This window comes from Pseudophryne corroboree, chromosome 6, assembly GCF_028390025.1.
Source record: "Pseudophryne corroboree isolate aPseCor3 chromosome 6, aPseCor3.hap2, whole genome shotgun sequence".
In the NCBI taxonomy this organism is placed as follows: Eukaryota; Metazoa; Chordata; class Amphibia; order Anura; family Myobatrachidae; genus Pseudophryne; species Pseudophryne corroboree.
The window spans coordinates 301,908,710-301,934,686 of record NC_086449.1 but is presented as its reverse complement, the minus strand read 5'-3'; the positions used below and the strand labels follow the sequence as shown (position 1 = coordinate 301,934,686).

Below are 25,977 nucleotides of genomic sequence, written 5' to 3'. Positions count from 1 at the left end.
TAAAAAAAAAGACGTCCAGTGCTAGCAGAGCCTCACTGAACTTGGGTTCTCTCTCCTGGCAGGCATCTTGTATCACATGTTGTATTGAGGTTGGTTGTATGAGGACACAGCTTCATAAAAATATGGAGATTTTCCCCAGACCCCGATACACCAGTGTCAGGGAGGCAGATTACCCCACAATCTCTTATTTTTACTGCAGTGGAAAACATGAGTATTACAAGCTTTCTCAAGCAGCAGAGTTTTGGGGTGGGGGCATACTATTTGCTATAAGGAGGCATATTTTAGTCATACAGCATTTCTTCCTGTACTAATATTTATGCTTTTTTAACACTGTTGTACAGTACATGAAGAGCTAGTTTCACAGTTTGCGATTTATTCCAAAATAAATCTCGTTTTATATTTTATTCCTAATTAAAGGTTTTTTGTAGCATCAACGCGGCCCAGTTTAAATACACTGTATCATGGCTTAGTAATATGTGCTAATTTCAACATTCAGTTTTGTAATTGTTTGCTACTGGAAAAGGTACAATAAGGAAAACATGCACTGAATATATGAGCCATACTTAGGTGTGTGTCTATCTATATTTATATCCATCCAACTGACATTTGTAAATGAATACAGGATATATAAGGAAATATGTAATTCAAGGCTAAAAGCAGGCTTACAGACTCAATCTGGGCGGCTGCTGAAGAAACAAGATCTTGAACTATATTAACTAGAGAACTCCTTATAATGTAATTTGTTTATTGAACAAATGGTGTAATAAATGAGTTACTTAGTTGTTAGCAAAGTCCATCCACTTGCATCCGTTTTCCCCTAGGTATAAATTAACACCAGAAATTAGAAGGTATGAACACCACTAGGAATAACATTAGGGGGTATAAATGACATTTAGCATACACTTAATTATAGAACTCTTCCAAGAATAGTTTTGTAATAAGAGGACAAAATTAAAAGGAGGGGATGAGTGATGAAAATTATGTAAAAAACAAAAAAAAAAGCCCTTAAACATAGATGTAATAATGGAAGTGGTGGGGGGAGAAGAATGAGGAAATTGTAATTCCTGGTCGCCCCATAGGTTTACACAGTCAAACATTCCGGCAACACTTAATTTTATTAATTATTAGGGTTAATGGGCCCGATTCAGCATGGGGTCGCATGCTGAAGCCCCTTTTGCAGTGTGCGCACGTGCAGATGCCACACTGCACGTGCGCACACAGTAAGATGCGATGGCATCTCACATATGCAAATACCTCTGCCTGATTGACAGCGGCTATGGGCCTAATTCAGACCTGATCGCTGTTGTGCGAATTCGCACAGCGGCCGATTACTGAATGACTGCATACGTAAGGATAGTAATGTGCAGGCGTGAGGCCAAACTGCAAAAAAATTCTGCATATTTTTTGATGGTGTACGCATGTTAATTGACAGGAAGCAGACATTTGGGGGTGGTAACTGACTGTTTTCTGCGAGTGTCAGTAAAAACGCAGGCATTCTCAAGCGTTTTCAGGGAGGGTGTGTGAAGTCAGCTCTGCTCCCAATCAGCCTTTTTGTATCGGAATGTAGGAGTAAGTACTGGACTACGCACAGACTGCACAGAGTAGAGAAAACATTAGATGGTGAGTGAGTTGCGAACAGATTTGCAGCTGACCGGCATTTGCAAAGCTTTTCACACGGTGTATGCAGACCTGCACGGGGCGGTTACTCACTCTGTTTTGGGTTGCGACCATCCGATCGCAGACCTTTGCAAATTCGCAGAGGTGCCATCAGGTCTGAATTAGGCCCAATATCAACAGAATCTCAGGGCCAGGCATTTTTACTTTTGGACCTTGACTTCCTTCATTAGTGTCCTTTTTTTTTTTTTTTTTAGGCCCATCTTACAAAACAGTGGTGCAGGAGACCTTAAAAATTCAGAATATGTTTGTACACATCTGAGTTTCTATATTGAAGCAGTGCAAAGCGTTCCAGGTAGAAATCTCATTATCTCTGTGGAACAAGTATTGAAGGAAAGGAGAGGGTTGGTAATATTAAGGGGGTGAAGGGGTCATTAATTTGAAAAAAAAAAATGTTTTACAGGCCAGGTGTTATGAGCACTAATATATTGGGTGTGGTCAGCAAAGTTGTAAGGGCCCGATTCAGACCTGATCGCTTCTGTGCGAATTCTCAATGCAGCCGGTTATCGTTTTCACCGCACATGCGTATGGATCGTAGTGTGCATGCACAAGGCCAAACTGCAAAAAAATCCAGCAACTTTTTTTTTTTTTTATCTTTTTATTGACGCAAATGCATTTAGACAGTTTACATAAACAAAGAATAAGGGGTACATTTACTAAGCAGTGATAAGAGCAGAGAAGTGAGCCAGTGGAGAAGTTGCCCCATCAACCAATCGGCAGCTCTGTATAATTTTATAGTATGCAAATTATAAATGTTACTTCAGTGCTGATTGGTTGCCATGGACACTTCTCCGCTCTTATCATTGCTTAGTAAATGTCCCCCTAAGTCTCAAATCATGACAATAGTACATATAGTTCATTTGTTAACACTTCATACAAGACAGATTTACAGGTTATTTAAGAAGGATGTGCAAAAGGTATGTGTTACTCACAAGCTAAATAAATAATGCATTGCTCCAAACTCCTTTTTTTTCACAATTTTTTTCCAACCAAAATGGGGAGAGCATGAGCTACGGCTGTAGCTCATGGTCATAAGGTAAACTGCAAACTAAAATTCAAACTACCTGTATGTTGTAAACTGTATTCCGGTATAGGTTAAAAGCAGTTAGAACTGAAGGTGCTATTTGTAAATATCAATAAACGAATATTAGGCCACAGAAAATCTAACATTAGATGAATGTATCTGTGTATTCACCAGCAGTAAATATTATGAATAACTATGTTAGCCTAGAGGGCCATAGATCGCTACAGGGTAGAAACCTATACATAGAAAATAATTCAACCAAAGGTACAATTAAAGGACAGACATCCCAGCTGTAGTATAACTGTATTTAGAGAGACCTTAAAACACGAACTTGAGTACTAAGGAAAGGCTTAAAGTCAAATGATACATCCCTACATACATACTGTAGGTGGATATCATGATAACTACCCAATACGACCTGATGGGCTTGAGTACGAAGATGTGGCAGATATATAATCTTGAGTATAAGCAACATAATGTAGGGATCAGCCTTAAAAGTCTGATGGGCCATACAACAAAGACGGGGTAGACACTAAACTAAATCTACTATTCCCTACACTACAAAGAAAAGATTCCAAAAAATGTAAGCCATGGGGCCAGGATAACCCCTAGCTTTTCATTTACATGGTCCGTGTCACAGAACATGGTCAGCAGGAAAAAAGGCAGGAGAGCAAAAGGTATCGACAGCTTCTTCATGTGACTGCCCCTAGAAAGCCTGGAGATAGGGGTAACGCATACATGTTGGGAGGCAAGACAAATCCCCTTGTGGGCAGCAACCATGTGGCTGATAATGGTAAAGCCAGCCGGGAACTGTAAACGGGTACATGTAGATGTGTGTCGACTAGCAATTTCCATGGATACCAGTGCGGGATTTGTGATGACAACGACTCCAAAATGTAGTAGTCAGGCCACATAAGGTAGGGGGCTGACAACAGAATACCCAAGTGTCCTCTAGTGAGTCAACAGTCCATCTTAACATTAGAACACAAATCGCCCGGAGAGGAGATGAGGTTGGATGTAGTTGGGTACTGAAAACTTGGAGCAGGAGGATAGGGCATCACAGCAGTTGAAGAGTCGGCATCTATAAAGACATCCGCGGTCTTGGAGGGGGGATCAGCAGACATCTTCAGTGTCCAGACGAGACAGCAGGCGGGTGATACCTCTATTTCTCTAGAAATAGTAGCAGCAAGTCACTAAGTTCCTGTGCCAAACAAATGATAATAGTGGTATTCATATCCATTGAGGCAGGTGTTGCCATTAGTGACTGTAAGTAGGGAAGGTGGGTAGCTTTACATTCCTGGTTAGTAGCAATCCGACACAGCGTTACGGCAGGAAAGTTCAACGCCACGGGTTCAGCGTGGGAATTTCATAGCCGGCAGCAGAGCTGCAGATTGCGAGCAAGCCCTGATAGCGTGTTATCGCTAAAGACGACAGCAGCACAATAGAGAAAACTAGCATGTACTCCCCACTGATCGCACCCAAAGATGGCTGCGGGTAGTCATACACGCCTGAACCCTTGCAGGCTGGACTCCGGCGTGAAGAAAACGGCTCCAGACCTGGCACCTAGATACAAAGCTGCAATAGGATCAAAGGGTGTCTGCAGACAGCCGTTGGGGCAGAGTCCTGGGAGTCCTTTGTACTTTAAAGAGAATTCCCAGTGACTTTTTTTTTTGATCGCTAGGCATACGCAAGTTGATTGCCAGGAAGCCAGCATTTGGGGGTGGTAACTGGCCATTTTCTGGTAGTGTCAGGAAATGCAGACGTTCCCAAGCGTTTTCAGGGAGGGTACGTGATGTCCGCTCCAGCCCCGATCAGCCTGATTCTATCGATTAGGTAGTGGGCTATGCACAGACTGGAAAAATAATTTGATGGTGAGTGAGTTGCGAACTGATTTGCAGCTGACCGGCGTTCGCAGTGATTTTCGCAAGGCATATGCAGACTTGCACAGGGCGGGTTTTCACTCGGTCTGGGTGGCGACTATCTGTTTGCAAACCTCTGCAAATTTGCAGAGGCGTGATCAGGTCTGAATTACCCCCTAAGCCTCTAGTTTACCAAAAGGTATTTTAAAATTTGAGAGAGCGACATAATTTGCAAAAAAATGTGAATATGTTTAGCGCAAGTTTTTGGTTTAATAATGTATTGGTTACAATAACTCTATGTGCAGTCTATAAAAGTTCACACTTATTAAGTGTAATTTGAAAGCCCTTAAATTTGTATGAGAACATAATATTATTCAGATGATGTCCACAACCAAATGAAACCTCAAGTTCTAATGCTTCACATCTATTAATATATTTTTCCTAGACTATATCTTACCCAGCACTGTAGAATATTGTAAGTTAATTACTCCCAAAAAACCTTGCAGGGTCAGACCTGGAGGATACATGTAAAAGCCTAATTCTCTGACACTGTCCTTGTGAAACTGAGAGCAAAGACCAGGCCGAAGCCTGGGTTGCCCTGCAGGACTGAGACTGTGCATACTGCCTTTGAGAAACAGGACTGATACTTTTCATTTAAGAGACTTCTTCTAGTTTTGCAGATTAGCTGTCCAACGTTAGTCAGGGGCGAGGAAGTGAGTCAGTGCCTGAATGGGGGCTAGGCGGTTATTTTCTGTTAACTTGTGATGTTCCATTTATTCTAAAAGTAAAGCACCATTCTGTTAATTTACCTAAAAAGCTGTGCAGTATCCTGTTTGAGCACATAGACACTGCACAAATTCTCCCCTCTACCGAGTTAATTACCCCATGGCATCACAATATATAGATTATATTGATATAGATATATATCCACCAATCAGCAATGACATTATAACCACTGACAGGTGAAGTGAGCAACATTCATTGGCACTTGTCAAGGGGTAGGATATATTAGGTAGCAAGTGAACACTCAGTTCTTGAAGTTGATGTGTTGGAATCAAGAATAATGGACAAGCCTAAAGATCTGACAGACAAGAGTCAGACTGTGATGGCTAGATGATTGGGACAGAGCATCTCCCAAACAGCATGTCTTGTTGGGTGTTCCCTGTACGCAGTGATTAACACCTAACAAAAATGGTCCAAGGAAGGACAACCGACGAACTAACAAGAGGATCATGGGTGCCCAAGGCTCATTGATCATGTAGGGAGCAAATGCTAGCCCATCTGTTCCGATCCCACAAAAGAGCTACTGTAGCAGAGTGCCCTTGCTGATCCTTGTCCATCACCAAAAGCATCTACAATGGGCAACTGAGCATCAGAGCTAGACCAGGGTGCAATGGAAGAAGGTGGCCTGGTCTGATGAATCGCATTCTCTTTTACATTATGTGCATGTCCGGGTGCATCGTTTACCTGGGAAAGAGATGGCACCATGATGCACTATGGGCAATATTCTGCTAGGAAAACCTTGGGTCCTGGCCAGGGCCGGCGCTTCCACTAGGCAGCTTTAGGCAGCTGCCTAGGGGCGGGAGACATGAGGGGGCGGTCCGCTGATGCTGCCCTGAAAAAACAGTAGTTTCATAGGTGTGCAAACGGGTGCACACTCTAATGTAGAAACTAGAGCCGACCAGTGATTCATGTATGCGGCCGGGTACGCTCAGGTATCGCCGCGCCCGCCGCACACTTGATACCTGTCCCGGTCAGAGCCGACATCAAAGGGTGACGTCGTCCCGCCCTGACAGATAAGAGGACCCGCCGATGTGCACAGTGACAGGACCACCCTAGCCTGCGTGTGACAATCACCTTCCTCCCCGGATCGCACACAGCGCAGCTGAAGCAGATCATTCAAAGCAGCGTATAGGGAGAGAGGGCGCTTCTCTCCTACCCTACCTTCCCAGCAGCCCGTGCTGTTGTATCACTGCACTGAGCTGAGCGCACTGCGGGCAGCGGTCGGTCACTATGGGGAGAGCTGCCCTCCCTCCCCGTCATCAGATGCTCTAGTTCCCTCCTGCATTCAGCCTCCCGCTAGGAGGGTAGGCAAGCCTGGGTAAAAGTTTTTTCTCTATCGTCCTAGTGGATGCTGGGGTTCCTGAAAGGACCATGGGGAATAGCGGCTCCGCAGGAGACAGGGCACAAAAAGTAAAGCTTTTTCCGATCAGGTGGTGTGCACTGGCTCCTCCCCCTATGACCCTCCTCCAGACTCCAGTTAGATTTTTGTGCCCGGCCGAGAAGGGTGCAATCTAGGTGGCTCTCCTAAAGAGCTGCTTAGAAAAAGTTTAGCTAGGTTTTTTATTTTACAGTGATGCCTGCTGGCAACAGGATCACTGCAGCGAGGGACTGAGGGGAGAAGGAGTCAACTCACCTGCGTGCAGGATGGATTGGCTTCTTGGCTACTGGACATCAAGCTCCAGAGGGACGATCACAGGTACAGCCTGGATGGTCACCGGAGCCACGCCGCCGGCCCCCTTGCAGATGCTGAAATCAGAAGAGGTCCAGAATCGGCGGCTGAAGACTCCTGCAGTCTTCAAAAGGTAGCGCACAGCACTGCAGCTGTGCGCCATTTTCCTCTCAGCACACTTCACACGGCAGTCACTGAGGGTGCAGGGCGCTGGGAGGGGGGCGCCCTGGGAGGCAAATGATTACCTATAATGGCTAAAAATACCTCACATATAGCCCTAGAGGCTATATGGAGATATTTAACCCCTGCCTAATGTTTCTAAATAGCGGGAGACGAGCCCGCCAGAAAAGGGGCGGGGCCTATCTCCTCAGCACACGGCGCCATTTCCTCTCACAGCTCCGCTGGTCAGGACGGCTCCCAAGTCTCTCCCCTGCACTGCACTACAGAAACAGGGTAAAACAGAGAGGGGGGGGCACATTTATGGCGATATTTTGATATAACAAAGCAGCTATAAGGGAGCACTTATTATAAGGCTATCCCTGATATATATATAGCGCTTTTGGTGTGTGCTGGCAAACTCTCCCTCTGTCTCCCCAAAGGGCTAGTGGGTCCTGTCTTCGTTAGGAGCATTCCCTGTGTGTCTGCTGTGTGTCGGTACGTGTGTGTCGACATGTATGAGGACGATATTGGTGTGGAGGCGGAGCAATTGCCAAATATGAGGATGTCACCCCCTAGGGAGTCGACACCAGAATGGATGCCTTTATTTATGGAACTACGGGATAGTGTCAACACGCTAAAGCAGTCGTTTGACGACATGAGGCGGCCGGACAATCAATTAGTGCCTGTCCAGGCGACTCAAACACCGTCAGGGGCTGTGAAACGCCCTTTGCCTCAGTCGGTCGACACAGACCCAGACACAGGCGATGACTCCAGTGGTGACGGTGACGAATCAACCGTATTTTCCAGTAGGGCCACACGTTATATGATTTTGGCAATGAAGGAGGCGTTACATTTAGCTGATACTACAGGTACCACTAAACAGGGTATTATGTGGGGTATGAAAAAACTACCTATAGTTTTTCCTGAATCAGAAGAATTAAATGACGTGTGTAATGAAGCGTGGGTTGCCCCTGATAAAAAGCTGATAATTTCAAAGAAATTATTGGCATTATACCCTTTCCCGCCAGAGGTTAGGGAGCGCTGGGAAACACCTCCTAGGGTGGACAAGGCGCTAACACGCTTATCTAAACAAGTGGCGTTACCCTCTCCTGAGACGGCCGCACTTAAAGATCCATCAGATAGGAGGATGGAAAATATCCAAAAAAGTATATACACACATGCAGGTGTTATACTACGACCAGCTGTAGCGACTGCCTGGATGGGCAGTGCTGGGGTAGTTTGGTCAGAGTCCCTGATTGAAAATATTGATACCCTGGACAGGGACAATATTTTACTGTCGTTAGAACAAATAAAGGATGCATTTCTTTATATGCGTGATGCACAGAGGGATATCTGCACACTGGCATCACGGGTAAGTGCTATGTCCATTTCGGCCAGAAGAGCTTTATGGACGCGACAGTGGACAGGCGATGCGGATTCAAAACGGCATATGGAAGTTTTGCCGTATAAAGGGGAGGAGTTATTTGGAGTCGGTCTATCAGATTTGGTGGCCACGGCTACAGCCGGGAAATCCACTTTTCTACCTCAAGTCACTCCCCAACAGAAAAAGGCACCGACTTTTCAACCGCAGCCCTTTCGTTCCTTTAAAAATAAGAGAGCAAAGGGCTATTCATATCTGCCACGAGGCAAAGGTAGAGGGAAGAGACAGCAACACGCAGCTCCTTCCCAGGAACAGAAGCCCTCCCCGGCTTCTACAAAAGCCTCAGCATGACGCTGGGGCTTCTCAAGCGGACTCGGGGACGGTGGGCGGTCGTCTCAAAAATTACAGCGCGCAGTGGGCTCACTCGCAGGTAGATCCCTGGATCCTGCAGATAATATCTCAAGGGTACAGGTTGGAATTAGAGACAGATCCACCTCGCCGTTTCCTGAAGTCTGCGTTACCAACGTCCCCCTCCGAAAGGGAGACGGTTTTGGAAGCCATTCACAAGCTGTACTCTCAGCAGGTGATAGTCAAGGTACCTCTTCTACAACAAGGGAAGGGGTATTATTCCACTCTTTTTGTGGTACCGAAGCCGGATGGCTCGGTAAGGCCTATTCTAAATCTGAAGTCCTTGAACCTGTACATAAAGAAGTTCAAGTTCAAAATGGAGTCACTCAGAGCAGTGATAGCGAACCTGGAAGAGGGGGACTTTATGGTATCCTTGGACATCAAGGATGCGTATCTCCACGTTCCAATTTACCCCTCACACCAGGGGTACCTCAGGTTCGTTGTACAAAACTGTCACTATCAGTTTCAGACGCTGCCGTTCGGATTGTCCACGGCACCTCGGATCTTTACAAAGGTAATGGCCGAGATGATGATTCTTCTTCGAAGAAAAGGCGTATTAATTATCCCATACTTGGACGATCTCCTAATAAGGGCGAGGTCCAGAGAACAGCTAGAGATGGGATTAGCACTGTCTCAAGAAGTGCTAAAACAGCACGGGTGGATTCTGAATATTCCAAAATCCCAGTTAATACCGACAACTCGTCTGCTGTTCCTAGGGATGATTCTGGACACGGTTCAGAAAAAGGTTTTTCTCCCGGAGGAAAAAGCCAAGGAGTTATCCGAGCTTGTCAGGAACCTCCTAAAACCAGGAAAGGTGTCTGTACATCAATGCACAAGAGTCCTGGGAAAAATGGTGGCTTCTTACGAAGCAATTCCATTCGGCAGATTCCACGCAAGAATTTTCCAAAGGGATCTGTTGGACAAATGGTCAGGGTCACATCTTCAGATGCACCTACGGATAACCCTGTCTCCAAGGACAAGGGTGTCTCTTCTGTGGTGGTTGCAGAGTCCTCATCTATTGGAGGGCCGCAGATTCGGCATACAGGATTGGATCCTGGTGACCACGGACGCCAGCCTGAGAGGCTGGGGAGCAGTCACACAAGGAAGAAACTTCCAGGGAGTATGGACAAGCCTGGAAACGTCTCTTCACATAAACATTCTGGAACTAAGAGCAATATACAATGCTCTAAGCCAGGCAGAACCTCTGCTTCAGGGAAAACCGGTGTTGATCCAGTCGGACAACATCACGGCAGTCGCCCATGTGAACAGACAGGGCGGCACAAGAAGCAGGAGTGCAATGGCAGAAGCTGCAAGGATTCTTCGCTGGGCAGAGAATCATGTGATAGCACTGTCAGCAGTGTTCATCCCGGGAGTGGACAACTGGGAAGCAGACTTCCTCAGCAGACACGATCTTCACCCGGGAGAGTGGGGACTTCATCCAGAAGTTTTCCACATGCTGGTAACCCGTTGGGAAAGACCAATGGTGGACATGATGGCGTCTCGCCTCAACAAAAAACTGGACAGGTATTGCGCCAGGTCAAGAGATCCGCAGGCAATAGCTGTGGACGCGCTGGTAACGCCTTGGGTGTACCAGTCGGTGTATGTGTTTCCTCCTCTGCCTCTCATACCAAAAGTATTGAGAATTATACGGCAAAGAGGCGTAAGAACGATACTAGTGGTTCCGGATTGGCCAAGAAGGACTTGGTACCCGGAACTTCAAGAGATGATCACGGAAGATCCGTGGCCTCTACCTCTAAGGAGGGACTTGCTTCAGCAGGGTCCCTGTCTGTTTCAAGACTTACCGCGGCTGCGTTTGACGGCATGGCGGTTGAACGCCGGATCCTAATGGAAAAAGGCATGCCGGAAGAAGTCATTCCTACTTTGATTAAAGCAAGGAAAGAAGTAACCGTGCAACATTATCACCGAATTTGGCGAAAATATGTTGCGTGGTGCGAAGATCGGAGTGCTCCGACGGAGGAATTTCAACTGGGTCGATTCCTACATTTCCTGCAATCAGGATTGTCTATGGGTCTCAAATTGGGATCTATTAAGGTTCAAATTTCGGCCCTGTCGATTTTCTTTCAAAAAGAATTGGCTTCAGTCCCTGAAGTCCAGACCTTTGTTAAGGGAGTGCTGCATATACAGCCCCCTGTGGTGCCTCCAGTGGCACCGTGGGATCTCAATGTAGTTTTGGATTTTCTAAAATCTCATTGGTTTGAACCACTAAATAAGGTGGATTTGAAATATCTCACTTGGAAAGTGACCATGCTTCTAGCCCTGGCTTCTGCCAGGAGAGTGTCAGAATTGGCAGCTTTATCTTACAAAAGCCCATATCTGATTTTCCATTCGGACAGGGCAGAACTGCGGACTCGTCCGCATTTTCTCCCTAAGGTGGTGTCAGCATTTCATCTGAACCAGCCTATTGTAGTGCCTGCGGCTACAAGTGACTTGGAGGACTCCAAGTTACTGGACGTTGTCAGAGCATTAAAAATATATATTGCAAGAACAGCTGGAGTCAGAAAATCTGACTCGTTGTTTATATTGTATGCACCCAACAAGATGGGTGCTCCTGCGTCTAAGCAGACGATTGCTCGTTGGATCTGTAGCACAATCCAACTTGCACATTCTGTGGCAGGCCTGCCACAGCCTAAATCTGTAAAGGCCCACTCCACAAGGAAGGTGGGCTCATCTTGGGCGGCTGCCCGAGGGGTCTCGGCATTACAACTTTGCCGAGCAGCTACGTGGTCAGGGGAGAACACGTTTGTAAAATTTTACAAATTTGATACTCTGGCTAAGGAGGACCTGGAGTTCTCTCATTCGGTGCTGCAGAGTCATCCGCACTCGCCCGCCCGTTTGGGAGCTTTGGTATAATCCCCATGGTCCTTTCAGGAACCCCAGCATCCACTAGGACGATAGAGAAAATAAGATTTTACTTACCGATAAATCTATTTCTCGGAGTCCGTAGTGGATGCTGGGCGCCCATCCCAAGTGCGGATTATCTGCATAAATTGTACATAGTTATTGTTAACTAATTCGGGTTATTGTTGAAGGAAGCCATCTTTCAGAGGCTCCGCTGTTATCATACTGTTAACTGGGTTTAGATCACAAGTTGTACGGTGTGATTGGTGTGGCTGGTATGAGTCTTACCCGGGATTCAAAATCCTCCCTTATTGTGTACGCTCGTCCGGGCACAGTACCTAACTGGAGTCTGGAGGAGGGTCATAGGGGGAGGAGCCAGTGCACACCACCTGATCGGAAAAAGCTTTACTTTTTGTGCCCTGTCTCCTGCGGAGCCGCTATTCCCCATGGTCCTTTCAGGAACCCCAGCATCCACTACGGACTCCGAGAAATAGATTTATCGGTAAGTAAAATCTTATTTTCCCTGAGCCTCCTGCAAGTCCAGGAAAGCCGGAGGGCAGGGTGTGCAAGGGAGACGTCACACTGCCATAAGAGTCCTGCAGGGCAGTCTGAGCAGAGGCTCTTCACTTGTCGGCATCACGACAGCTGCTGCAGAACAGCAGAGTGGAGGCCCTTCAGTGCAGACTTCCCTGGCCTGATCTCCTTCCCCCAGGATTATTATTTTTTTCCTGGTTACAGCAGCAGCACCATCCAGAAGCTAAGGCTCCGCCCCCTTCTGAAACTCCGCCCCTCCCACGGCCCGCGATTTCCAATTCCTCCCCTCCATCGCCAGCTATGTGGATCCAGCACAGAGCTCCTGCAGGTAATAGTGTACTCACTATTTACAAACTTAGTCACCAATATGATATCTAGATAGCATCATCTTATTGTCAGTGCATGGGTCCAGTGTATGTCCATTAAAGTTACATTATGTGTTAGACAGGGTCAGACTGGCCATTAGTTTTGCTTTGGGGCAAGCCCCAGTGGATATTTAAATGAAATACATTTGAATTATGGCCCCTACACAGTGGCCGATATATCAGCCGTTCTCTTGAACGGCCAATATATATTGCGGGACCATCGGCCAGTATGTACACGCGATACATCTGTGAACTCCGTTGTTCAAAGACGTATCGCGTCGGCCCCGCAGCACAGCCGACGGCCAATATATCTACCGATATATTGGCGCATCGCTGTGTGTGTATGGGCAACCAGCCGGCAGCCCGTACACATGATGTGGCGGCCGGCGGTGATTGACAGCTGAACTGGGCGGGCGTGTGTACACGCCCATCCAGTTCATGACGTCAGTCCCCAACGGATCGGGCAGTGTGTATGCTCAACACACTGCCCGATCCGTCCATAGATATATCTGCCGATCAATTGATCGGCAGATATATCTACCAGTGAGTACCCACCATTAGGGAGATATTGCTGAGGTAGGTAAGCTGATGCCCATCAACAGCTACATGCAAGGAGCACAGGGATTAAACACAGTTTGGCAAATTCTGGGGTTATTGGTGTGCGGGGCCACCTCCCCGCCAGCCGACCCAATGTAGTGCGGTGCATGCAGCGGCCACCACCCACTATCAGGAGAAATGGCCCTGACTGAATCCCACTCGGCGGTCAGCACCTTGCGTGCCGATCAATTCTCTCAACAACCCGCCCCCTGCTGCCGGCCATTCTAAATGTGGTGTCGCCCATCAGCCAATCAGAACTTGCGGACCAGAAGCAGCGGCTCTTGATTGGCTGATGGACCGCAAGCTTTGATATGCTGACGGCCGGTGCCATGTTTCAAATGGCCACCACCGCAGGAGGCATCAGTGAGGAGGACAAGTAGCGGCAGCAAACCAGCAGCGGCGGCGATGGGCACTACTGGGGGATTATCTGTATCTGGCACCTCTGGTGGTATTTGTAACTGGCACTTCTGGGGAAATACTTAATGTGAATTTCAGCTCATACTGTGCGGGGTTAATGTGAATTTGGCTCATACTGTGTGGTGTAATGTGAATTTCAGCTCATACTGTGTGGCGTAATGTGATTTTCGGCTCATACTGTGGCGTAATGTGAATTTGGCTCATACTGTGTGGGGTAATGTGAATTTGGGCTCATACTGTGTGGTGTAATGTGAATTTGGCTCCTACTGTGTGGCGTAATGTGAATTTGGGCTCATACTGTGCATTTACAGTGCAGTGCCAGTCTGGAGGCACATGGAAACAAAAGTTTCAATTCTAAGTACATCCAAAGCACAGGGTGCTGCCCCGAGGACCTTTTCGCGATGGCACTGCTCGCACCCCATATTTATGGCCTTGTGTACTGTCCCGCCTACTTTGGTGTTGGCTCCGCCTACCATTGATTTGGTGCCACCCACATGTGGCCACTTCTAGAAATTTTTTTAGTTCCCAGTCCGTCCCTGCTGTCCACAGACAGATTGGTCTTATGCAGTTGGGGACAGCTCTGGTACATGAGCTGTTTAAGAACAGGTAGGGGCTCTAAGAGTAATTTGATTGCTGACTGCGCCTGTCCATATGTAGTGGGACTACAAGTCCCAGCAGATCTTGTCAGCTGAATGTGCTGGAACTTGTAGTGACATCACAGCTGGAGAGGCCATAACAAGCCAAGTACTGTACAGCAACATATAATGGTGTAGATATTGCGTATATATATATATATATATATATATATATATACATATATATGTATATATATATATATTTTATTCTATTTACTATTATTTAAAAAAAAAAAATTATACAAACACACAGCGGCACCAGAGTCTTAAATTTAACTTAGTGTATTCATATCTATACCCAACGTTTCGGGACTGGATTGCCCCTTTGCCAAGGTAAATCCCCTTGACAAAGGGGCGATCCAGCCCCAAAATGTTGGATATAGATTATGAATACACTTAATGTGTATACACACTGAGCAATTTTTTCCCCACTTCCCAGCGATGTCACCGGGGGTGAACGGCTATGGAAAGCTGTTCACCCCGCCGTTCATCTACTTGTAATACCAGCAGATGAATGGCGGCTGCCGGCGATGAAGCGGGAGCGCGCATCAGCGGTAATCGCTGGGGCATACACACTGGGCGACTGAAAGCAGTTCAACACACCAACAGTGACCTGCTTTCAGCTCAAAGTTGCCCAGTGTGAAAGTTAAAATTAAGACTCCAAGTGCCGCTGTGTGTTTGTATGGAAAATTATTTATTTGGATCCAGAAGGTACTGGAGCAGCTGATTCAGTGGGGGAGAGTGCTGGTCCGGTGTGACATAATGATGTACTGGCGTAGGGGAGCAGGGGTGTTGTTCTGTCAATGGATGCAGAGGCTTGCTGGCCAGACGGCCATCCAAGTGAAGCCGTAAGACGTCATCTGATAGCACCATTAGTGGGCTTACCTGTACACAGGCTGGTGAGTTCTCTCTCTCTCTCTCTACATATATATATATATATATATATATATATATATATATTAATATGGGGCAACATAATGCAGTACATACAGATGGGGTGGGGGCCAGCACCACAATGCAGCACATACAGATGCGGAGAGGGCGGACAGCACAATGCAGACTACATATGGGGACAGCTGGACGGCACAACTGCCTCCCACTTTGCAGGCTTCCAGGAACCGGGGAGCGCGATGCCAACATTACGGACTGCTGCGCCCACGGCTCACAGGCACACGTGAGACAGAGTAGTCGCCAGTGAACGTTGCTGAGAGACAAAGATTGGGGGGGGTGGTTTGCTGAGTGACAGAATAAAGGGGGGGGGGCTGTTTGACAGTGAAGGGTATGAGAGGCACAGAGTGTGTGTGTGTGGGGGGGGGGCGCATAAGTTTTGCCTAGGGTGCCAAATTACCTTGCACCGGCCCTGGTCCTGGCATTCATGTGAATATTACTTGGTCATGTACCTAAACAATGTAGCAGACTTTGTACACCCCTTCATGACATGGTGTTACCTGATAGCAGGGGCCTCTTTTAATAGATAATGTAGGATAATGCGTTCTTGCACACTGCAAAAATTGTTCAGGAATGGTTTGAGGAATTTAACAAAGAGTTCAAGGTGTTGACTTGCCCTTCATATTCCCCAGATCTCAATCCACTTGAGTCTGTGGGATGTGCTGTCCAAGCCATGGAGACCCACCTTCTAAACTTACAGGGCGGCTTAATGGATATGTGGCTGTGATAACGGTCAACGTTTCAGGGACCTCCGTCCCTTTTATCAAGACAGGGGTTCCCGGTCACACTACGAAATTGGGGTTCCCGGTCACTCTACGAAGAAAACGACCCCAAAAAAACATACGCGCGTTGACCTTTTTTCCATGTCGACATTTTGTCTCTGTCAACAGTTTGTCCATGGCGACATAAGGTGTGTCGACCAATTGGTGTCGACATAAGGTGTGTCGACCTGAAGTCCCAGACCCGTTTTCTTCTGCCCATATTACACCTCATGGTGAGAGTGAGGCACCCGGCCAGTTGTCTATATTCTTTGTGAGAGTGCCGGACTTGACCCAACTATATATATATATTAGTGTGTGTGACTGATTCATCCCAAAGGGGTTGCACATATTCAGTATTGTTTTAATGTATTTTAAGGGGGACCATTCAAGCTTGTTTTAAGAGTTACTTTTAATAATTGCTATATTGTTCTATGATTGGCTGTAGGCTGTGTTTCTTGTGTGCATTCGGTGGAAGAATACCCTTGGAGGAATAAGAATCCCACTAAGCTCGCAAGAAAGTAGCTGAAAAAAAGCAACGTTTGTAGTGTAAAAGATATTTAGATAAGAACAAAATTAGGCATAATGTTTACTGAAACATCATTAATGGTTTATTGAATTTACTACACCATGGGGGTAATTCTGAGTTGATCGCAGCAGCAAGTATGTTAGCAATTGGGCAAAACCATGTGCACTGCAGGGGGGGCAGATATAACATGTGCAGAGAAAGTTAGATTTGGGTGGGTTATTTTGTTTCTGTGCAGGATAAATACTGGCTGCTTTATTTTTACACTGCAATTTAGATTTCAGTTTGAATACACCCCACCCAAATCTAACTCTCTCTGCACATGTTATATCTGCCCCCCCCTGCAGTGCACATGGTTTTGCCCAACTGCTAACAAATTTGCTGCTGTGATCAACTCAGAATTAGGCCCCATAAGCGGTCTCTTGGTGTTTGTATATGTGATTTAGTGTAGGCCCGATCTGGCAGGGGTCTTATAAGAGGAGCATCTATCAACTTCCACAAACAAGGACAATTTTAAATTTTAGTGCAGGATAAAGGTTTACTTTTTGTGATATATATGTACTACACACAGGGAGCCTGGAGGCCACTGGTTTAGATTAGAATGTATTGTAGATCACTTTCCGAGTCCCAGATTGTGCTTTGGAGCAGTAACAAAGACAGACCCATCTATTGCAATGATCAAACATACTTTTTATACTTTAGCACTTGTAGAAAGAGGAAATCAGTGCGAAGATAAAACAAGAAGTCACAGTAAAACAAAAAAGATGAATCAAACTGCCTGAACAATGAGTCCAATGAAATCCAGCTGGGCACTTCCTCTCTCACTCAGAATAGAATCGTTAAGTCAGATTTGGTTCAATCTCTGGTCATATGAGCTTTTGCATGCCATGCCCAATAGAGCTTACTTCTTTTATCTGAGTGATAGACTGCTGTGTCACATGGTGCTTGAATAATTGTCTCTATAAATGGCACCTGCTTGAGTTAGTCATCAAATACATGTCTGTATACAACATTATACAGAGTAATACTGTATTTTTGGATACATTATTGCACATATTGAATCAAAAAGTAGCTAGAGTACAGCAGACCACCTGTATACATAGCCAAATGCGCCGATTATATATCTGTAGATATATCAGCCATCGGCTGTGCTTCAACGCCGACACGATATGTCTGAACTACATTGTTCAGATACATATCGCAGTTATCCACCTGCCGACAGTCTCTCAATTTATCGGCTGTACACTCCAATGACCGATATATCTGACAGCGCTTAAGCGGTCTGGTACAGGCATTATACAGAGCTCTCATTGTGTCTGTTCATTCAGCACCAGGTCCCTGAAGATCCTCCTCTGCTTGATGACACCTGTCAGCTGATTCTGTGGATAGGATTCCCTGATCACCTCTCCCTCAGCAAACACTTGGAGACTCCCCAAGTCTCCCTCCTCATCAGCGACCATCGTTTTCCTTACCTCTCTCAGCCTCTCACTGAGGTTTAGCTGGCCCAAATCACTCCCTCTCCTAACTCTTCCAACTGCCACAACAGCCAGCAGCCTCTGCCTTTTATATCCTCTCCTCTGGAGCTCCTTTCCCCTCTTGCTCTTTGCTCCTGCCAGCCATCAGACACGAGATGCAGCCACATATCAGAGCAGTCATTTTATAGCGTGTCCTTAGCCTCCTTACAGGTATAGATTTGCCATAAGCATATCTATATTTCCCAAATACAAAGTTTATTAAAATATATTTCTCTGACGTCCTAAGTGGATGCTGGGCCTCCGTAAGGACCATGGGGAATAGCGGCACCGCAGGAGACTGGGCACAACTAAAAGAAAGCTTTAGACTACTGGTGTGCACTGGCTCCTCCCACTATGACCCTCCTCCAGACTTCAGTTAGAATCTTGTGCCCGGCTGAGCTGGATGCACACTAGGGGCTCTCCTGAGCTCCTAGAAAGAAAGTATATTTTAGGTTTTTTATTTTACAGTGAGATCTGCTGGCAACAGACTCACTGCAGCGAGAGACTAAGGGGAGAAGAAGCGAACCTACCTAACTGGTGGTAGCTTGGGCTTCTTAGGCTACTGGACACCATTAGCTCCAGAGGGATCGACCACAGGACCCGACCTCGATGTTCGGTCCCGGAGCCGCGCCGCCGGCCCCCTTACAGAGCCAGAAGCAAGAAGTGTTCCTGAAAATCAGCGGCCGAAGACTTCTGTCTTCAACAAGGTAGCGCACAGCACTGCAGCTGTGCGCCATTGCTCCTCATGCACACCTCACACTCCGGTCACTGATGGGTGCAGGGCGCTGGGGGGGGCGCCCTGAGGGCAATATAAGACACCTTGGCTGGCAAATCTACACCATATATAGCCAGGAAGGCTATATAAGTGTAAAAATACCCCTGCCAGAATTCCAGAAAAAGCGGGAGAAGTCCGCCGGAAAAGGGGCGGGGCCATCTCCCTCAGCACACTGGCGCCATTTTTCCCTCACAGCTCCGCTGGAAGGACGCTCCCTGGCTCTCCCCTGCAGTGTCAAGCTACATAAGGGTAAAAAAGAGAGGGGGGGCACTAAATTTAGGCGCAGTATATATAATATAAGCAGCTATAAGGGAAAAACACTCATTTATAGTGGGATCCCTGTGTTATATAGCGCTCTGGTGTGTGCTGGCATACTCTCTCTCTGTCTCCCCAAAGGGCTTTGTGGGGTCCTGTCCTCTGTCAGAGCATTCCCTGTGTGTATGCGGTGTGTCGGTACGGCTGTGTCGACATGTTTGATGAGGAGGCTTATGTGCAGGCGGAACAGATGCCGATAAATGTGATGTCACCCCCTGCGGGGTCGACACCTGAGTGGATGGTTCTGTGGAAGGAATTACACGACAGTGTCAACTCCTTGCGTAAAAGGTTTGACGACATACTAAATGTGGGACAGCCGGCTTCTCAGCCTGTGCCTGCCCAGGCGTCTCAAAAGCCATCAGGGGCTCTAAAACGCCCGCTACCTCAGATGGCAGACACAGATGTCGACACGGATACTGACTCCAGTGTCGACGACGATGAGACTAATGTAACTTCCAATAGGGCCACACGTTACATGATTGAGGCAATGAAAAATGTGTTGCACATTTCTGATGTTACCCCGGGTACCACAAAAAAGGGTATTATGTTTGGAGAGAAAAAACTACCAGTTGTTTTTCCTCCATCTAAGGAATTAAATGAAGTGTGTGAAGAAGCGTGGGCTTCCCCTGATAAGAAACTGGTAATTTCTAAGAGGTTACTAATGGCGTACCCTTTCCCGCCAGAGGATAGGTCACGTTGGGAAACATCCCCTAGGGTGGATAAAGCGCTCACACGCTTGTCAAAGAAGGTGGCACTACCGTCTCCGGATACGGCCGCCCTGAAGGAATCTGCTGATAGAAAGCAGGAGGCTATCCTGAAGTCTATATATACACACACAGGTGTTATACTGAGACCAGCTATTGCTTCAGCATGGATGTGCAGTGCTGCAGCTGCGTGGTCAGATTCCCTCTCGGAAAATATTGATACCCTAGACAGGGACACTATATTGCTAACCGTAGAGCATATTAAAGACGCACTCTTATACATGAGGGATGCACAGAGGGATATTTGCCGGCTGGCATCTAAAATAAGTGCAATGTCCATTTCTGCCAGGAGAGGGTTATGGACTCGGCAGTGGACAGGAGATGCAGATTCTAAAAGGCACATGGAAGTTTTGCCTTATAAGGGTGAGGAGTTGTTCGGGGATGGTCTCTCGGACCTTGTTTCCACAGCAACAGCTGGGAAGTCTACATTTTTACCCCATGTTCCCTCACAGCCAAAGAAAGCACCGTATTATCAGGTACAGACCTTTCGGCCCAATAAGGGCAAGCGGGTTAAGGGCGCGTCCTTTCTGCCTAGAGGCAGAGGTAGAGGGAAAAAGATGCAGCATACAGCCAGTTCCCAGGAGCAAAAGTCATCCCCCGCTTCCTCTAAGTCCACAGCATGACGCTGGGGCTCCACAGGCGGAGCCAGGTACGGTGGGGGCCTGTCTCAAAAATTTCAGCGATCAGTGAGCTCGCTCACGGGTGGATCCCTGGATCTTTCAAGTAGTATCTCAGGGGTACAAGCTGGAATTCGAGACGTCTCCCCCCCCCCGCCGTTTCCTCAAATCTGCCTTACCAACAACTCCCTCAGGCAGGGAGGCAATATTACAGGCAATTCACAAGCTGTATTCACAACAGGTGATAGTAAAGGTGCCCCTACTTCAACAAGGACGGGGTTACTATTCCACAATGTTTGTGGTACCGAAACCGGACGGTTCGGTGAGACCCATTTGAAATTTGAAATCCTTGAACACGTATATAAAAAAATTCAAGTTCAAGATGGAATCGCTCAGGGCGGTTATTGCAAGCCTGGACGAGGGGGATTACATGGTATCACTGGACATCAAGGATGCTTACCTGCATGTCCCCATTTACCATCCTCACCAGGAGTACCTCAGATTTGTGGTACAGGATTGTCATTACGTTGCCGTTCGGTCTATCCACGGCTCCGAGGGTCTTTACCAAGGTAATGGCCGAAATGATGATACTCCTTCGAAAGAAGGGAGTTTTAATTATCCCGTACTTGGACGATCTCCTGATAAAGGCGAGGTCCAGGGAACAGTTGTTGGTCGGGGTAGCACTATCTCGGGAGGTGCTACAACAGCACGGCTGGATTCTAAATATTCCAAAGTCACAGCTGGTCCCTACGACACGTCTACTGTTCCTGGGGATGGTTCTGGACACAGAACAGAAAAAAGTGTTTCTCCCGGAGGAGAAGGCCAAGGAGCTGTCATCTCTAGTCAGAGGCCTCCTAAAACCAAAACAGGTGTCGGTGCATCACTGCACGCGGATCCTGGGTAAGATGGTAGCTTCCTACGAAGCAATTCCATTCGGCAGGTTCCATGCAAGAACCTTTCAGTGGGACCTGTTGGACAAGTGGTCCGGATCGCATCTTCAGATGCATCGGCTGATAACCCTGTCTCCAAGGACCAGGGTGTGTCTGCTGTGGTGGCTGCAGAGTGCTCATCTTCAAGAGGGCCACAGATTCGGCATACAGGAGACCACGGTCCTGGTGACCACGGATGCAAGCCTTCGAGGCTGGGGGGCAGTCACACAGGGAAGAAACTTCCAAGGACTATGGTCAAGTCAGGAGACTTCCCTGCACATAAATATTCTGGAACTGAGGGCCATTTACAATGCCCTAAGTCAGGCAAAACCCCTGCTTTAAAACCAGCCGTACTGATCCAGTCAGACAACATCACGGCGGTCGCCCATGTAAACCAACAGGGCGGCACGAGAAGCAGGATGGCGATGGCAGAAGCCACAAGGATTCTCCGATGGGCGGAAAATCACGTGTTAGCACTGGCAGCAGTGTTCATTCCGGGAGTGGACAACTGGGAAGCAGACTTCCTCAGCAGACACGACCTCCACCCGGGAGAGTGGGGACTTCATCCAGAAGTCTTCCAACTGATTGTAAACCGTTGGGAAAGTCCACAGGTGGACATGATGGCGTCCCGCCTAAACAAAAAGCTAGAAAAATATTGCGCCAGGTCAAGAGACCCGCAGGCGATAGCTGTGGACGCTCTAGTGACACCGTGGGTGTACCGGTCGGTTTATGTATTCCCTCCTCTTCCTCTCATACCAAAGGTACTGAGGATAATAAGGAGAAGAGGAGTAAGAACTATACTCATTGTTCCGGATTGGCCAAGAAGAGCTTGGTACCCGGAACTTCAGGAAATGATCTCAGAGGACCCATGGCCTCTGCCGCTCACACAGGACCTGCTGCAGCAGGGGCCCTGTCTGTTCCAAGACTTACCGCGGCTGCGTTTGACGGCATGGCGGTTGAACACCGGATCCTGAAGGAAAAGGGCATTCCGGAGGAAGTCATTCCTACGCTGATTAAAGCTAGGAAAGAAGTAACCGCAAACCATTATCACCGCATATGGCGAAAATATGTTGCGTGGTGTGAGGCCAGGAAGGCCCCAACGGAAGAATTTCAGCTGGGCCGTTTCCTGCACTTCCTACAGTCAGGGGTGACTATGGGCCTAAATTGGGTTCCATTAAGGTCCAAATTTCGGCTCTATCGATTTTCTTCCAGAGAGAACTGGCTTCACTACCTGAAGTTCAAACTTTTGTTAAGGGAGTGCTGCATATTCAGCCCCCTTTTGTGCCTCCAGTGGCACCTTGGGATCTCAACGTGGTGTTGGATTTCCTAAAGTCGCATTGGTTTGAGCCACTTAAAACCGTGGAATTGAAATATCTCACGTGGAAAGTGGTCATGTTGTTGGCCTTGACTTCGGCCAGGCGTGTATCAGAATTGGCGGCTTTGTCATGTAAAAGCCCTTATCTGATTTTCCATATGGATAGGGCAGAATTGAGGACTCGTCCCCAATTTCTCCCTAAGGTGGTATCAGCCTTTCATCTGAACCAACCTATCGTGGTGCCTGCGGCTACTAAAGACTTGGAGGCTTCCAAGTCGTTGGATGTAGTCAGGGCCCTGAAAATGTATGTTTCCAGGACAGCTGGAGTCAGAAAGACTGACTCGCTATTTATCCTGTATGCGCCCAACAAGTTGGGTGCACCTGCTTCAAAGCAGACTATTGCTCGCTGGATCTGTAGTACGATTCAGCTTGCACATTCTGCGGCTGGACTGCCGCATCCTAAATCAGTGAAAGCCCATTCCACGAGGAAGGTGGGCTCTTCTTGGGCGGCTGCCCGAGGGGTCTCGGCTCTTCAACTTTGCCGAGCAGCTACTTGGTCGGGGTCAAACACGTTTGCTAAATTCTATAAGTTTGACACCCTGGCTGAGGAGGACCTAGAGTTTGCCCATTCGGTGCTGCAGAGTCATCCGCACTCTCCCGCCCGTTTGGGAGCTTTGGTATAATCCCCATGGTCCTTACGGAGTCCCAGCATCCACTTAGGACGTCAGAGAAAATAAGAATTTACTCACCGGTAATTCTATTTCTCGTAGTCCGTAGTGGATGCTGGGCGCCCATCCCAAGTGCGGATTGTCTGCAATACTTGTATATAGTTATTGTTTAACTAAAGGGTTATTGTTGAGCCATCTGTTGAGAGGCTCAGTCGTTATCATACTGTTAACTGGGTATTGTATCACGAGTTATACGGTGTGATTGGTGTGGCTGGTATGAGTCTTACCCGGGATTCAAAATCCTTCCTTATTGTGTCAGCTCTTCCGGGCACAGTATCCTAACTGAAGTCTGGAGGAGGGTCATAGTGGGAGGAGCCAGTGCACACCAGTAGTCTAAAGCTTTCTTTTAGTTGTGCCCAGTCTCCTGCGGAGCCGCAATTCCCCATGGTCCTTACGGAGTCCCAGCATCCACTACGGACTACGAGAAATAGAATTACCGGTGAGTAAATTTTTATTATTACTAATTATGGGGCTCATTTATCAAGGAGTTTTAGCTATTTATAACTTATTGCATATGGTAAATGGTGCTCCAGCCAATCCACTCCTGACATGTGTTTGATTGGGTTTAGTATGTTATGCCGGCGGTCGGGCTCCCCGCAGCCAACATACTGGAGCCGGAATCCCGACCGCCGGCATACCGACAGCTGGGCGAGCGCAAATGAGCCCCTTGCGTGCACACTGGCGTGCTACGCGCGCCACGCTATGATTTTTCCCTCCAGTGGGGTTGTGGACCCCCAAGAGGAAGAAAAGCTGTCTGTATGCCAGCGGTCGGGATTCCGGTGCCCGTATTCTGGTCGTCGGGAGCCCGGCCACAGCAAACTGAAGACAACCGTTTGATTGGCTGGAGGATCATTTAGTAGACGCAGCAAGTTTTAAATGGCTAAAACTCATTGATAAATGGGCCCTAAATTGCTTAACTAATCAAAAAATTTTTTTTTTCATTTATAGAAATATCCAAAACGGGTCTGGTTTTAGCACATGCATTCACTGCAGTTATGTGTTACATCACTATATTTGAAGGTGTATTAAAAAGGTTTAATCTGTTCATTGGGCGGTATTCAATTCTTTCCGCTCCCTTTCACAACCGGTCTGTTTCTGCTGACAGGTGTGGTATCATCATTTCAGCTCGTTACCCCTGGGATAGCGAGGTGCCCTTACCCTTTACGCAGCTAAACCTGATTAGTATGGGTGCGATATGCGCGATAACGGGATCACTTTAGAAAGGAGATTGGGCGTGATATATCAATTGAATACCATCCATTATGTTTATAATCATTTTTCCATCATTATTTTATTGTTACTGATATGTCCTCCTACATCTAGCCTTAATACACCACACAGCGAGAGATGCCTTGCGCGAGTGACCCGGCAGGTCCCATGCATCTCTCCTAGCGTCGGGCATCTTTTTTATGTTGTAAATGAATCTTAGTCATTACTCAGTTTGGATAGAATGCACCAATCTGCTGATTAATTTGATATGTGACTCTTGCATATTGTGTGACTGAGTCTGTATAGAGAGTACGAAACTAGTATTGAAAAAAAGATGCCGCTCTTACACTGTAGCACTTCATATAGAGACTCAGATAGTCAGTCACACACAGATATACAAGTGTCGCAAATCAAATTACTCGGCACAGTCCTAGCTAGACCGCGTTGCAGCTAAGTTTCCTTTTTGCCAAAAAAAGTCACAAAAAACGCCCGACGCTAGCAGAGTCCAACAGAACCTGTCGCACCGAGGGGCTGTTTGCCGTGACTGCAGCAATGATGTTTGAGGACACATCTTTATTTGCTTTAATGTTATTTGTACTTTGGGAGAAAGAGGCATACAGCATATTATTACTCCCCTGTCACAGTACATCCTGTAGGAGTGTAAAAGAAAATATCCTCCCCCCAGCAGTAGGTCACGTCATTCCATATTACCTTTTTTTTTTTTGTGTAGAAAATAATGGAATGTTTTATTTATACAGGTTGAGTATCCCATATCCATATATTCCGAAATACGGACTTTTTTGAGTGAGAGTGAGATAGTGAAACCTTTGTTTTTTGATGGCTCAATGTACACAGACTATGTTTAATACACAAAGTTATTATACATATTTGTATTAAATGACCTTCAGGCTGTGTGTATAAGGTGTATATGAAACATAAATGAATTGTGTGAATGTAGACACACTTTGTTTAATGCACAAAGTTATAAAAAATATTGGCTAAAATGACCTTCAGGCTGTATGTATATGGTGTATATGTAACATAAATGCATTCTGTGCTTAGGCTTAGGTCCCATCACCATGATATCTCATTATGGTATGCAATTATTCCAAAATACGGAAAAATCCGATATCCAAAATACCTCTGGTCCCAAGCATTTTGGATAAGGGATACTCGACCTGTAATTATAGGATGATCTGAATGATCTATCGTAGA

At 46.9% G+C, this 25,977-nt stretch overlaps 1 protein-coding gene across 2 annotated transcripts in view; it reads left to right on the top strand.

Moving 5' to 3' along the window:
* The window catches only part of MYO1E (myosin IE), a 347,330-nt gene that overhangs the window by 129,355 nt on the left and 191,998 nt on the right, over positions 1-25,977 (top strand). Inside the window, exon 1 of one of the 2 annotated variants that reach the window (XM_063926191.1) lies at positions 18,117-18,281. The exons of the other annotated variant lie outside the window; for it this stretch is intronic. The gene's annotated coding sequence lies outside the window, so the exon portion shown is untranslated. Of the gene's footprint in view, positions 1-18,116; positions 18,282-25,977 lie in introns of those variants that run through there. 2 annotated transcript variants of the gene reach the window in all.